The 12996-nt window shown below is 41.4% G+C and overlaps 1 protein-coding gene across 1 annotated transcript in view; it reads left to right on the forward strand.

Annotated features, from left to right (window-relative positions):
- wwox (WW domain containing oxidoreductase) overlaps positions 1–12996 on the forward strand; it is a 1114422-nt gene that overhangs the window by 383411 nt on the left and 718015 nt on the right. The window lies entirely within an intron of this gene.

The raw sequence follows: 12996 nt of genomic DNA on the forward strand, positions 1-12996 counted from the left end.
AATGATGGAAGTGATCAGCTGTGCAGTTGTGCTTTTCAGTTAAGAAAGGCAGTCCTTTTCATCATCAGAACAATCTAAAGACTGCTGACTCCATTTCCACAGCTCTGTCCTTATCGGCCACTACACTGAACCCATTTATGATGGTGCTTGATGGTTCAGGGCCTGTACTCGATGGAGTTTACAAGAATGGGGGGGATGTCATTGAACGCTTTTGAATAATGAAAGGCCGAGAAATAGTGGACGTGGAGAGGATGTTTCCAATGTTGTGAGTGTCCACAACCAGAGGGTACAGCCTAAGAATACAGGAAAGTCCTTTTAAAACAGAAATGAGGAGGAAATTCTCTAGCCAAAGGGTGGTAAATCTGTGAAATTCCTTGCCATTGACAGTTCTATAGGGTTAGTCCTTGGGTATATTTAAAGCAGAGGTTGATAGGTTCCTAATTAGTAAGGGCATCAAAAGTTATGGGAAGAAGCCAGCAGAATGGATTTGAGGATTAATAAAACAGCCATGATTGAATGGTGAAGAAGAAACCAATGGGCCAAACAGTCTAATTCTGCTCCTATGTCTTATGGACTATGGGCTCTTAGCTCTTCACTGTGCTCCTTTTCTGACATTCATTTAGTTCATTTGGAGGAGAATGTAAGGAATAGCTGATGCATTGCTCAAATTGTACATTTTTGAAAGGTGTCTGAATTTTCAGCTTTTGACCACAGTTTTGCTTTTACTTGAGGCATCTATGAGGCATTCAAGTAAAATGTCATGTAAATTTAATGAAAATTTTAAAAAATGCAACTATTGGAAATCTGAAGCAAAAATTCAAAATGCTGGAAGTACTTAGGTCAGACAGTGTCTGTGTGGAAAAGTCACATTTCTTCCCCACTCTGATGTTTGGTCTGATCAACAACCAAACCACTTGACCATGTCTGTATACTTTTATGCATTGAGTACCTGCCACGTGATTAACTGATTAGATATTTGCATTAACGAGCAGGTGTACAGGTATATTCAATAAAGCGGCCACTGAGTGTATGTGTTACAGTGTTTAATTTCACGGGTTGTGTCTGAAGCAGTTACTTTTCCATCTGACTGCCTTTCCTAACTGAAGAACACAACTGCACAGCTGATCATTTCCAGCATTTTCAGTTTTCATTTTAATAATGGGAACCTATCTATGTCCATTACATGCACCTTTGCTGCACTTGCTATTTTATTTCCTTTCCTTTGCTAAATGCAGTTCCAGGCACAGCATACACTGGATTATTTTGACAGTCGGTTCTGTTTAAAATCTTCTTTGGAACAAAGCTTCCTTTCAGTTACAGAACTGGACTGCGTGCCAATGATAACAGAAATGGAACTTGCAAAGTAATACCTCCAGACACCTTCGGTATTGAAGTGGATGTAAATTATGTCCTTTCCTCTTGCTGAACTATTCATGAAGTTTACAAAGATATGGATCTTTTGATACACTAGACAGTTTTGCTCATAGAAATGCATTCAGAGAGAATGGTTCACTGGTTCCATTTAATATCAGAGAATGTATACAGTATGCAACCTGAAATTCTTACTCTTTACGGACATCCACAAAAATAGAAAAGAATCCCAAGGAATGAATGACAGAACAACTTTAGAATCCCAAAGCATTCCTCTCTCTCCTCCCATGCACAGCAGCAGCAAAGCATCAACATTGTCCCTTCCCCCTCCGCCACTTGTGTCACAGCAAGTATCAGCACCTACCACCGAATAGCGAGGCCCCCAGAGAGACTATGATTTGCAGTCCTACAAAAGCTAATTGTTCACCTGGCAAATTCAACATGCGTGTGTGTGTGTGTGTGTGTGTGTGTGTTTCTCTCTCTCTCTCTCTCTCTTGCTCTCCCTCTCCCCCTTCTCCTACCCCTCCCTTTCAACCCCTCTCCCCCTCCCTCCCTTTCACAGCGAGAGGGGAGACAAGAGAGAGAGGGAAAGGGAGATATTAAGAGAGAAACAGATCTCCTGGAGGATATCATAAACAACCGGTTGGCAAGCACCTGAAGCGGGAATCATCGCCGTAAAGGACTGCAGTTTGTGTGCGTCTGTAGCTCATGGACTTTGACGGAACCCCATCCACCTTGAAAAGGAAAAAAAAGAGATATTAAAGAGGAGAAGTTAATTTGTTTTGCAGATGAGTTTGAAGAAGCAATCCTCTGGCGAATTAACCTTTCAAATCATAAATTGAATGGAAAGTGTTCAATGTTTCCATGATAGGAAACTCATGTTAACTGACTCCAAGTACATAATTGTTACCTTTGTACTTCTTTCCTTTCATAGGGAAATGTGAAATCAAAACAGAAAATACTAAAAGGTTCAGCCGCATGTGTGGAAAGAGAAGCAGAATTACTGTTTTAACAATGCCTTGTCTGCTGTTGTTCCCTGTAGTCTTTCATTTGTTTGTTTGCTTGTTTGTCTTTTTTCATATATTTATTGAGATACAGTGAGGTATAGGGCCTTCAAGCCACACTGCCCAGCAAACCCTTGATTTAACCCGAGCCTAATTGTGGCACAGTTTACAATGACCAATTAACCTACCAACCATGGTCTGTGAGAGGAAACCTCCTATAGATGCTGCCTAGCCTGCTGTGTTCTACCAGCATTTTGTGTGTGTTGGTTGTGTTCATTTGTCTGTCTGTCTATTTAGAGATACAGCACGATAACAGGCCTTTCCAGCCCAACAAGCCCACGGTGCCCAATTACACCCATGTGACTAATTAATCTACTAACTCATGCTCTTTTGGGATGTGGGAGTAACTGGAGCACCCAGAGGAAACCCATGAAGTTACTATCATGTTACCTCAACTGCTACAATCTTCCTTTCACAGCTTTAACAGAGTTTATTTCCTGTATTGGGCGGCAGGGTGGAGATGCATCTCCACCAAAGGAAGTGTAGGGCGCTCCTTCCCTCCAGTAGTCTACAGGTCACCATTGGGCAAGGGGTAACACCTACTTAGCCTCCCCCGATCAGGGTCACATGAAACCACGGGAGCAGGCGGTGGATGTCGTATGAGCAGCTGGTGCAGGTCACATGTTCTGGTTATGCGACCGCTGATGCCAGGCTGGCAGTCTCTAAAGACTATTGATAGTGGCTGGGGTCATCCCTCTTGTGAAGGCAATGGCAAACCATTTCTGCAGAAAAAATTGCCAAGAATAATCATGATCATGGGACCATAATCGCCTCGGTCATTTGGCATGAGACATAATGATGATTTTCTGTGTCTCTAATTTTCAGCTACCATTTTCTAAAATAAAGGTAAACCTGACACTCTATTAGATGTGTTCCAGGCACATTGGTTTAAAAAGGCAGATATTTATTTTGCAGCTTTTATCCGCCATATTTTTTGTTTACACTTTCATTGTTAGGATTGCTTAGCATCAGAATGGATCATGCTTGCCAATAAATGTTATAATAAGGGCAAGATTTTTTTCTTCAAAGGAAAACCAATATATTGTGCACTGTGGATTGGTCTTGCACATTTTTTACAGGGGAAACCTCTTACTTTGCATCTTCTAATATTGTAGAGTGTGCAAAAGGTTGTGGTTCTGGGTTGCAACTGAGATGTGGGAAACCATGGGTGAGAAAATCATAGGTAGGATAGTGGTGGAGGGGGTGTTGATGTAAATTGAAGAGCACTGTTTGGACAATGAGTGGAGGTGGGTTGTAGGCCATCTCTTGGATGGATTAGATTGGGGGGCTGTTGTGGGAAAGAGTTTGGTTTACTCTTGGGCTGTAGGAGGTGGGCAGTTGGTACAGGGTGGAGCGTTATTGGTTTGACTGTTGGTAGTTGGGGGGGCGGGTGCTACAGGAGTGTTGTCTTAAGGGATAAGTATTTTGCTTTGAAGACTTGCCTGAAACGAGTTGCTTGCTCTGGACTTCACTTACTTGGCTGACTTTGCTAAGAGGTAGGAAATTTCCACTTGATTGTGAACAACTCTGTATTGGAATAAGTTAGGGCATAGTTTTCAACTCAATTTGAACCTAGTGCTTTTAAGATAACAAATACCAAACATTTATTTCATATCTACTATTGATTATGGGATTTGATTAAGTTAGAATATTTTGTCTCTGTATTTACAGTTATTGATTTGTTATGAATCCTTTAAGTCAATTATTCAGATGGAGTTAGTAGTGTATGTCTTCATGTGCAGGGATTGTTCTGTGTGTTTAATTATGAAGTGTAGGTACCATTGACAAGACCAGAATTTATTGCTTGTTCCAATTTGCTGTGAAAGCTTGGTGCTCATTGAACCAGAGCAGTCCACATGCGATTGTTATTATGTTCAGCAATACTGCATAAGAGACAAAATACTTCCAGTTCAGGAGTTGTGTGGTGGTGGAGGGAATGAATATGTATCACGGTGGGTGGCGGCCTAGTCAAATCAGCCATCTAGAGTGGATCATTTTGAGATGCGTGCCGACTGCATTCAATCAGGTAAGTGGAAAGTATTCTGTCTCAAGACATGGTGGTAAGGCTTTGGAGAGTCAGAGGAAGCCTGCACTATAGCGTAGCCACTAGTACAGTAGCTTTACAGCACCACCAATCACCAATCGGGGCTCGATTCCCTTTACTGTCGGAAAAGAGTTTGTATGTATATTTTGATATTTCATGTACATGTGACAAATAAAATTAATCATTATTTCTCAGTTAATCACCACAGATACTTCTGACCTATTCTTTGCAGCCATGGTATTTATGCTGCTGATCCAATTCAGATTACAAGTTGACCAGAAACTTGAATGTTAACAAACTGGATTAACTGGTAGTAATACCTTACAAGGTGCAAGTGTTATTTGCTATTACCACCCAAGCTGGAATTTTCTTCAAATTCTGCTGCATATGACTACTTGCCATTGAATGGAAGAACTTATGAATGGAATTGAATCATAGAACCATAGAACATTACAGCACAGGAACAGGCCTTTTGGCCCTTCTTGGCTGTGCCAAACCATTTTTCTGCCTAGTCTCACTGACCTGCACCTGGGCCATATCCCTCCAAACCTCTCTCATCCATATACCTGTCCAAGTTTTTCTTAAATGTCAAAAGTGAGCCCGCATCCACCACTTGATCTGGCAGCTCATGCCACACTCCCACCACTCTCTGTGTGAAGAAGCCCCCCCCCATGTTCTCTTTAAACTTTTCCCCCTTCACCCTTAACCCATGACCTCTGTTTTTTTTCCTCCCCAAGCCTCAGTGGAAAAAGCCTGCTTGCATTCACTCTATCTATACCCATCATAATTTTATACACCTCTATCAAATCACCCCTCATTCTCCTACGCTCCAGGGAATAAAGTCCTAACCTATTCAACCTTTCTCTGTAACTCAGTTTCTCAAGTCCCGGCAACATCCTTGTAAACCTTCCCTGCACTCTTTCAACCTTATTAATATCTTTCCTATAATTACGTGACCAAAACTGCACACAATACTCCAAATTCGGTCTCACCAATGTCTTGTACAACCTCACCATTACATTCCAACTCTTATACTCAATACTGGTCCAAATCCCTCTGCAAGCTTTGAAAACCTTTCTCACTGTCCACTACACCTCCAATCTTTGTATCATCAGTAAATTTGCTGATCTAATTTGCCATATTATCATCCAGATCATTGATACAGATGACAAATAACAATGGACCCAGCACTGATCCCTGTGGCACACCACTAGTCACAGGCCTCCACTCAGACTAGCAATCCTCCACTACCACTCTCTGGCTTCTTCCTTTGAGCAAATGTCTAATCCAATTTACTACCTCTCCATGTATACCTGGCGACTGAATCTTGCTAACTAACCTCCCATGCAGGTCCTTGTCAAAGGCCTTACTGAAGTCCATGTATACAACATCCACTGCCTTCCCTTCATCCACTTTCCTGGTAACTTCCTCGAAAAACTCTAATAGATTGTTAAACATGAAATCCTAAAAATCCTAAAATCTTCAGTGAACATACCAGTTTCTGACCCTGACTGACGCAAATGGTTGTGATGACATGAACTCCCCACTAGTTATTCTGCCATATTTTCACTCATTTGCCCCAAAGTGGGGAAAAATTATTACCTAGGGTACATTTTATGGTTAATTTACTAGACTAGCAGCCAGAGTTCTGGACCATTGATCCAGAAACATGAATTTAAATCCCACAGTGACAATTGGGAAATTTAAGTCCTATTAACTAAATAAATCTGGACTTTTTGGAAAAACCAAAGGTAGTTTCAGTAATGTTAACAGCTCTCCACTATCTGATATTTTCCCTTCCTTCTTTTGACAGTCACCCATTTATCTGTCTCCTTTAGCTTTAGAGTGGCTACCTCCCTTAGCTCCTATCTATCACCTCCTCACCCCAAACAAGCTGCAGGTCATTGAGCTGCAGCACCAGTTTCCAAACACAGCCTCTATGGAGCTGCATCTCGATGCGGCTGGTGTAGATGAGGCCATTGAGAAGGCTGGAAGTCTCTTGGGAATCCCACATCTGACACCCAGAACAGAACACTGGCCCTACAGATATACCCTCTATTCTTGAAAGAGTTAAATTAAAAAACATGAAATAAGCTTACCTACTTACCTCACCTCTGCCTGCTCTCGCCAAAGCCTTACCACTCTGACTCAGACCACTTTGACGATGACTGCTCTGCTGGACGGTACCTCTCTTTTCTGGAGACTGGGTTTTTCAGTCTCCACTCTGGACCTGCGCAGGAATGCTTCTACCTCGTCTGTGCTGCTGTCCAATCAAAGACTTCCGCTGAAAACTGGCTGCTTTCTCAAGCTCCGCTCCGGACGTGCGTGGGAATGCTTCTACTGCATCTGCGTCGTTGTCCAATCCTCTTTGCTTGTTTGTGTTTACATCATGAATGGGTTTTTCTATTCCCTCACAGATTTTGGGAACATTGCAATCAACTGTTTGATGTTCCACTCATCTAATTGACTAGTCTTTAGTCTCACATATTTGGGATAACAATCCTCTGTACTGCACATGGAATCATGAAGACTCTTTTACTAAAAACAGTATACATGTCTTAAAGATAAGAAATTGTGCAAATGCTGGAAATCCACAGCAACACACACAAGATGCTAGAGGAACTTAGCGGGCTAGGCAGCTTCCATGAAAATGCCAAAACCTTTCTTCAGGACTGGAAAGAAAGGGTGAAGATGACAACAAAAAGCTTGGGGGGAGAGGGGAAGAGGGAAAACTGGAAGGTGATAGGTGAAGTCAGGTGGGTGGTAAAGATAAAGAGCTGAAGTTGAAGGAATTGATCGGTGAGGAAAGTGGACCATAGGAGGAAAGGAAGGAGGAAGGGCAAAAGATCATGAAGAAGAGTCTCAGCCCAAAACTCTTTTCCAAGATGATGCCTGACCTGCTGAGTTCCTCCAGCATTCTGTGTGTGTTGTGAAGAACGGGCACCGAGGGTGGTGATAAGGCAGGTGAGAAGAGGAAGTCTGCACATCCAGTACATATTTCTCCGCAACTTCCAGCATTTCCAAAGGGATCCTACCACTAAACACATCTTTACCTTGCACCAATTTCTATTTCCTACAGGAATCTCTCCCTCTGATTCACTTTCCATTTGACCCTCCCCATTAATCTTTCTCCCAGCACTTATCCCTGCAAGTGCCAAAGTGCTGCACCTGTTAATCCACTTCCTCCCTCACCTCCATTCAAGGCCACAAACAGTCCTTCCAGGTGAGGCATCACTTCACCTGCACATCTACTGGGTTCATCTATTTTATCTGATACTCCTAATGCAGCCTCCTCTACATTGGTAAGACCTGTCGTAAATTGAGGGACCGCATTATCAAGTACCTCCGCTCCATCCAACAGAATTGGAACTTTCCAGTGATGCAACATTTTAATTCTGATTCCCATTCCCATTCCGAAATGGTTGTACATGGCCTCCTTTTGTGCCATGATGAGGCCACCCTTAGGGTGGAGGAGCAACACCTTATATTCCACCTGAGTTGCCTCCAAACTCATGGCATGAATACTGACTTCTCTTTCCAGTAAAAAAAGATTCTCTCCCCTTCCCCTCTTTGTCTGTTCCTCACTGTGGCCTCTTACCTCTTCTCACTTCCCTATCATCTACTCCAGTGCCCCTCGTTCACTTTCTCCAATGGTCCACTTTATCAATCACCTTCTAATTATCCCTCTTTCCCTCTCTCCCTCTCCCCATCTTTTATTCTGGCACTTTCTCCCTTCTTTCCTTCCTGAGTTTCTCCAGCATCCTGTGTTTGTTACATATATTAAAGGCAAGGTTTTCCCTTCAAAGTGTCTTATTTTTTGCTCTATGTCAACACAGACAGCTTAGAGATCAAATCTGGAATCGTGGGCATATTTTCAGATTTTTTTTCATTATTTCTTCTGGAGAAGATATTGGTACTTATCTTAACTGTTAATAGGTGTAAGCATCTTTATATCGGTGATATACTGTATCACATTTGCTAAGTTTTGGTTGACAGTATTACAGTTTTAATCACCCATTAACTGGACTTGATGGATGATCTGTCAGCAATGAAAATTAAAAAGCAACCTTATTTGCATGTAATTGCATATAAAGAAAAAATGGTAAAATAAAATCATTTCTCACCAGCATGCGTGAATGCATGTGTCACTACCAACACAAACATTTCCCATTACAATTTTCAAAAAAATCTCTTCCTAGAATAATGCATTGGTGTTTATGAGCATTTTTCTAAACAAGTAGCAGCTACATTTTTCTAAGTTGACTAAATTATACCTCTGTTCAATCAGTGAGATGTATAATACTTGGTAAAAAAAAATTAAACATCTGGCATTTAACGATTATGTCAGAGACAATTAAACATCACCATGTAGTTTCTTTGTTTCATGCTCCATCAAAAAAAATTGTTTGGTACCTCATATGTCACAGTCCTTTTTATAGATGTAGTAACATCAAATCCTGCCACATTAATTTCTGGTTTGTAAGCAGTTATATTTTAAAATTCCCTCTCTCCTCCCCTCCTCTTGACAGGTACTGGTGTTTATTAGAAAGTGCTTTTATATACTTGTGAAGTTATCACTTGTTTGACATTACAGCTGTAGAATGTAACTGAATAAGTAAAGTCTCATAATTCTGTTTACAGGAATGTAACTGAAGGAAGCAAATTCTCTTTGTTGGCACAACAAAAATGTATTTTACAAGCATTAACTTTAAGCCATCTTCAGTGTTTATGGGGAACTATATAGTTTTAGAAAATACAAATGCTTAATCTTAGCAGTTAATGGTTACAGCTGTAGCAGACCATATGGCTTCTTAAACCTCTTTCCACATTTAGTAACGTAACTATTTAACCTACACCAATTCTACCTTCACATCCTATTCCCATAATCTTGGCTTCTCTTCGTGCTCTAAATTCCATCTAAATATCTAAGCAGCTATACTCCCTGCATGGAAAATTCCAAGTCATCTATCTCAACCATCATCTGAAGGTTTTTTTTCATCTCAGTATTAATTCACGAATCAACTGTCCTGAGGTTATGCTTTCCACCCCATCCCCAAGTCAAGGCTCTCAATCCAAATCCTTCTGTGGATTGCAGGGAGGAGGGGCAAGCTCCTGTCTTTACATTTGTTCTTGCTACTGCACTGCTGCCATCTCAACACCAGCATGATGAGGTGGATTTCAAAGTTCAAGGTAAATTTATTCTCAAAATATGTATGTCATCATTTATTCCCCTGAGATTCATTTTCTTGTGGGCAAAACTACACACAAAGATGGACAAGCAACCAAGCTGCAAAAGAAGACAAATTTCAAATACAGAAAAAAAATGATAAGTAATAAATAATGTTGAGAACATGAGTTATAGGGTCCTTGAAAGTGAGTCCATAGGTTGTAGAATCAGTTTAGTGACTTAAAAACTTGGTCTGCTTTTTCATGGAGAGCAATGGACTTCCATAATCGGCTTCTTGGCAATGGCAAAAAGAATGTTAACAGAAACTGCTGTGGATTACCGATGGTAATGTTGGCAGCTAGTACCCTATTGGAATAATTCTTTCAGTTGGAGGAGCTGGAGGCAGGTTACTCAGGGATAGAAATTGCCTGTGTCGTGTCATGTTCATATTTCAGCCATGACTATGCCTGTAAATTCAGAAAAGCACATTGATCTGCTGACTGACTGAGTTCCTCTAGCTCAGGGGTGTCAAACTCATTTTAGGTCACGGGCCGGATTGAGCAAAATGCAGCTTCATGCGGGCCGGATCAGTCGGACGCGTGCGAACGCAGCTTTCGTTGCCTCCGTTTTTTCAGCCTGCTCTCATGTGTCTCAGTCTCTGCTATAACTACAAAGTGTTTCACTTTACAAATTCCGTTTCTTATGAAGAAGACTGCCGAGCAAGACTGCCGAATAAACACTAAAAACCCTGAAAACCTGGTACCTGAATAAACTCAGCATTAGCCATATCATACGCCATAGGCGCTTCGATTACTGGGGCCAGCTTTAATAGTAATTAGATATTATCTCGCGGGCCAAAGATAATTCCACTGTGGGCCGGATTTGGCCCGCGGGCCTTGAGTTTGACATATATGCTCTAGCTGCTTGATTTTTGCTCTGGATCCCAATTTCTGCATTGTCTTGTGTCTACAGATTTTTGCACAATATTCTTTTAGTCTGTATTTTGAACTCATATCCATACATGGTTTTGGTGATCAATCACAAAGTTTTCCTGAGCAGCAGCCTGCATAGAACTTGTATTACACTTCGAAATTCAGTACTTTGTTTATAGCTCATTTTAAATCAAAATGGCATCTGTGCATTTAATAAAAATCTTATTTTATGACTCTTCCCTTGAGTCCTGAGAAGTGTTTTGCTAAACACTCCTCACATCATAAATTTCAGACTTCGTGACTATATTTTGTGAGGTTAAGACAAAATTGCACACAAATTTCTTTTGATAATGAATAAAAGTAGCAATTACTCCTGATCAAATTAAATGTGTGCAGCCTTTTTTAAAATTACTGTAATTAGTAAGGCTCTGTGGCTTCATAAATTTTCAATTCCCTTTACGCAAGACTTCTCTATTATTGAGGTTAACCTTAGATCTTGATTTATAAGCTCCTGGAATAAACTTAGTCCTGACTGACTGGTGACCATTGGAAGACTGAAGACCATACTGAAGCTTAAATGCACTGCTTATTCCACGCTCCACTACTGCCAAGTTGAACAAGAATTATGTTGATTCTTCCCAAATGTGTATAGGTTAAAAAAATGTAAAGTGATATAGAGGAGGAGCTCTTTAAAAACATGAAGGTTGATGTCCACAACATCTGATGGAATTTAACATGGATTATTCAGAGAGGCAAGTGAGGTGATTGCTGGGGCTCAGGCAAAGATCTGGCCACAGGCAAGATCTCATCAGACTGGAGAAGAGCCAGTATTGTTCCCCTATATAAGAAGATCAGTGGAGACAAACCAGGAAACTGTGGGCTGGTGGAGAAATTCTTAGGGAGGGGATTTACTTACATCTGGAAAAGTCAACATCAAGTTTTTTGTCAAGTACATGCATGCACAGGTGCAAGAAAAACTTACTTGCATCAGCATAAGATGTACATAGTGTCAGATAAGTAGCATTTACAAGAAAAGCATAAATTCTACATACATTATACATAATTTTTTTTGGAAAAGAAAATGGAATTTGAAAAATGTCCATTGTAGTGCACAAAAACGATAGATAGATAGATAGATAGATACTTTATTCATCCCCATGGGGAAATTCAACTTTTTTTTCCAATGTCCCATACACTTGTTGTAGCAAAACTAATTACATACCAATACTTAACTCAGTAAAAAATATGATATGCATCTAAATCACTATCTCAAAAAGCATTAATAATAGCTTTTAAAAAGTTCTTAAGTCCTGGCGGTAGAATTGTAAAGCCTAATGGCATTGGGGAGTATTGACCTCTTCATCCTGTCTGAGGAGCATTGCATTGATAGTAACCTGTCGCTGAAACTGCTTCTCTGTCTCTGGATGGTGCTATGTAGAGGATGTTCAGAGTTATCCATAATTGACCGTAGCCTACTCAGCGCCCTTCGCTCAGCTACCGATGTTAAACTCTCGAGTACTTTGCCCACGACAGAGCCCGCCTTCCTCGTCCCTCTTCTTAATGCTTCCTCCCCAACACGCCACCACAAAGAAGAGGGCGCTCTCCACAACTGGCCTATAGAACATCTTCAGCATCTCACTACAGACATTGAATGACGCCAACCTTCTTAGGAAGTACAGTCGACTCTGTGCCTTTCTGCACAAGGCATCTGTGTTGGCAGTCCAGTCTAGCTTCTCGTCTAACTGTACTCCCAGATACTTGTAGGTCTTAACCTGCTCCACACATTCTCCATTAATGATCACTGGCTCCATATGAGGCCTAGATCTCCTAAAGTCCACCACCATCTCCTTGGTCTTGGTGATATTGAGACGCAGGTAGTTTGAGTTGCACCATATCACAAAGTCCTGTATCAGTTTCCTATACTCCTCCTCCTGTCCATTCCTGACACACCCCACTATGGCCGTGTCATCAGCGAACTTCTGCACATGGCAGGACTCCGAGTTATATTGGAAGTCTGATGTGTACAGGGTGAACAGGACCGGAGAGAGTACGGTTCCCTGCGGCGCCCCTGTGCTGCTGACCACCGTGTCAGACCTACAGTCTCCCAACCGCACATACTGAGGTCTATCTGTCAAGTAGTCCACTATCCAATCCACCATGTGAGAGTCTACTCCCATCTCCGTTAGTTTGTGCCTTAAGATCTTGGGCTGGATGGTGTTAAAGGCACTAGAGAAGTCAAGGAATGTAATCCTCACAGTACAACTGACCCCCTCTAGGTGAGAGAGTGATTTGTGCAGCAAATACGTGATAGCATCCTCCACTCCCACCTTCTCCTTATACGCAAACTGAAGAGGATCCTGGGTGTGCCTGGTTTGTGGCCTCAGATTCTGTATTATCAGATAGCCTTGTTAGGAAAAG

Source organism: Hemitrygon akajei, chromosome 17 (genome assembly GCF_048418815.1).
Source record: "Hemitrygon akajei chromosome 17, sHemAka1.3, whole genome shotgun sequence".
Taxonomy (NCBI): Eukaryota; Metazoa; Chordata; class Chondrichthyes; order Myliobatiformes; family Dasyatidae; genus Hemitrygon; species Hemitrygon akajei.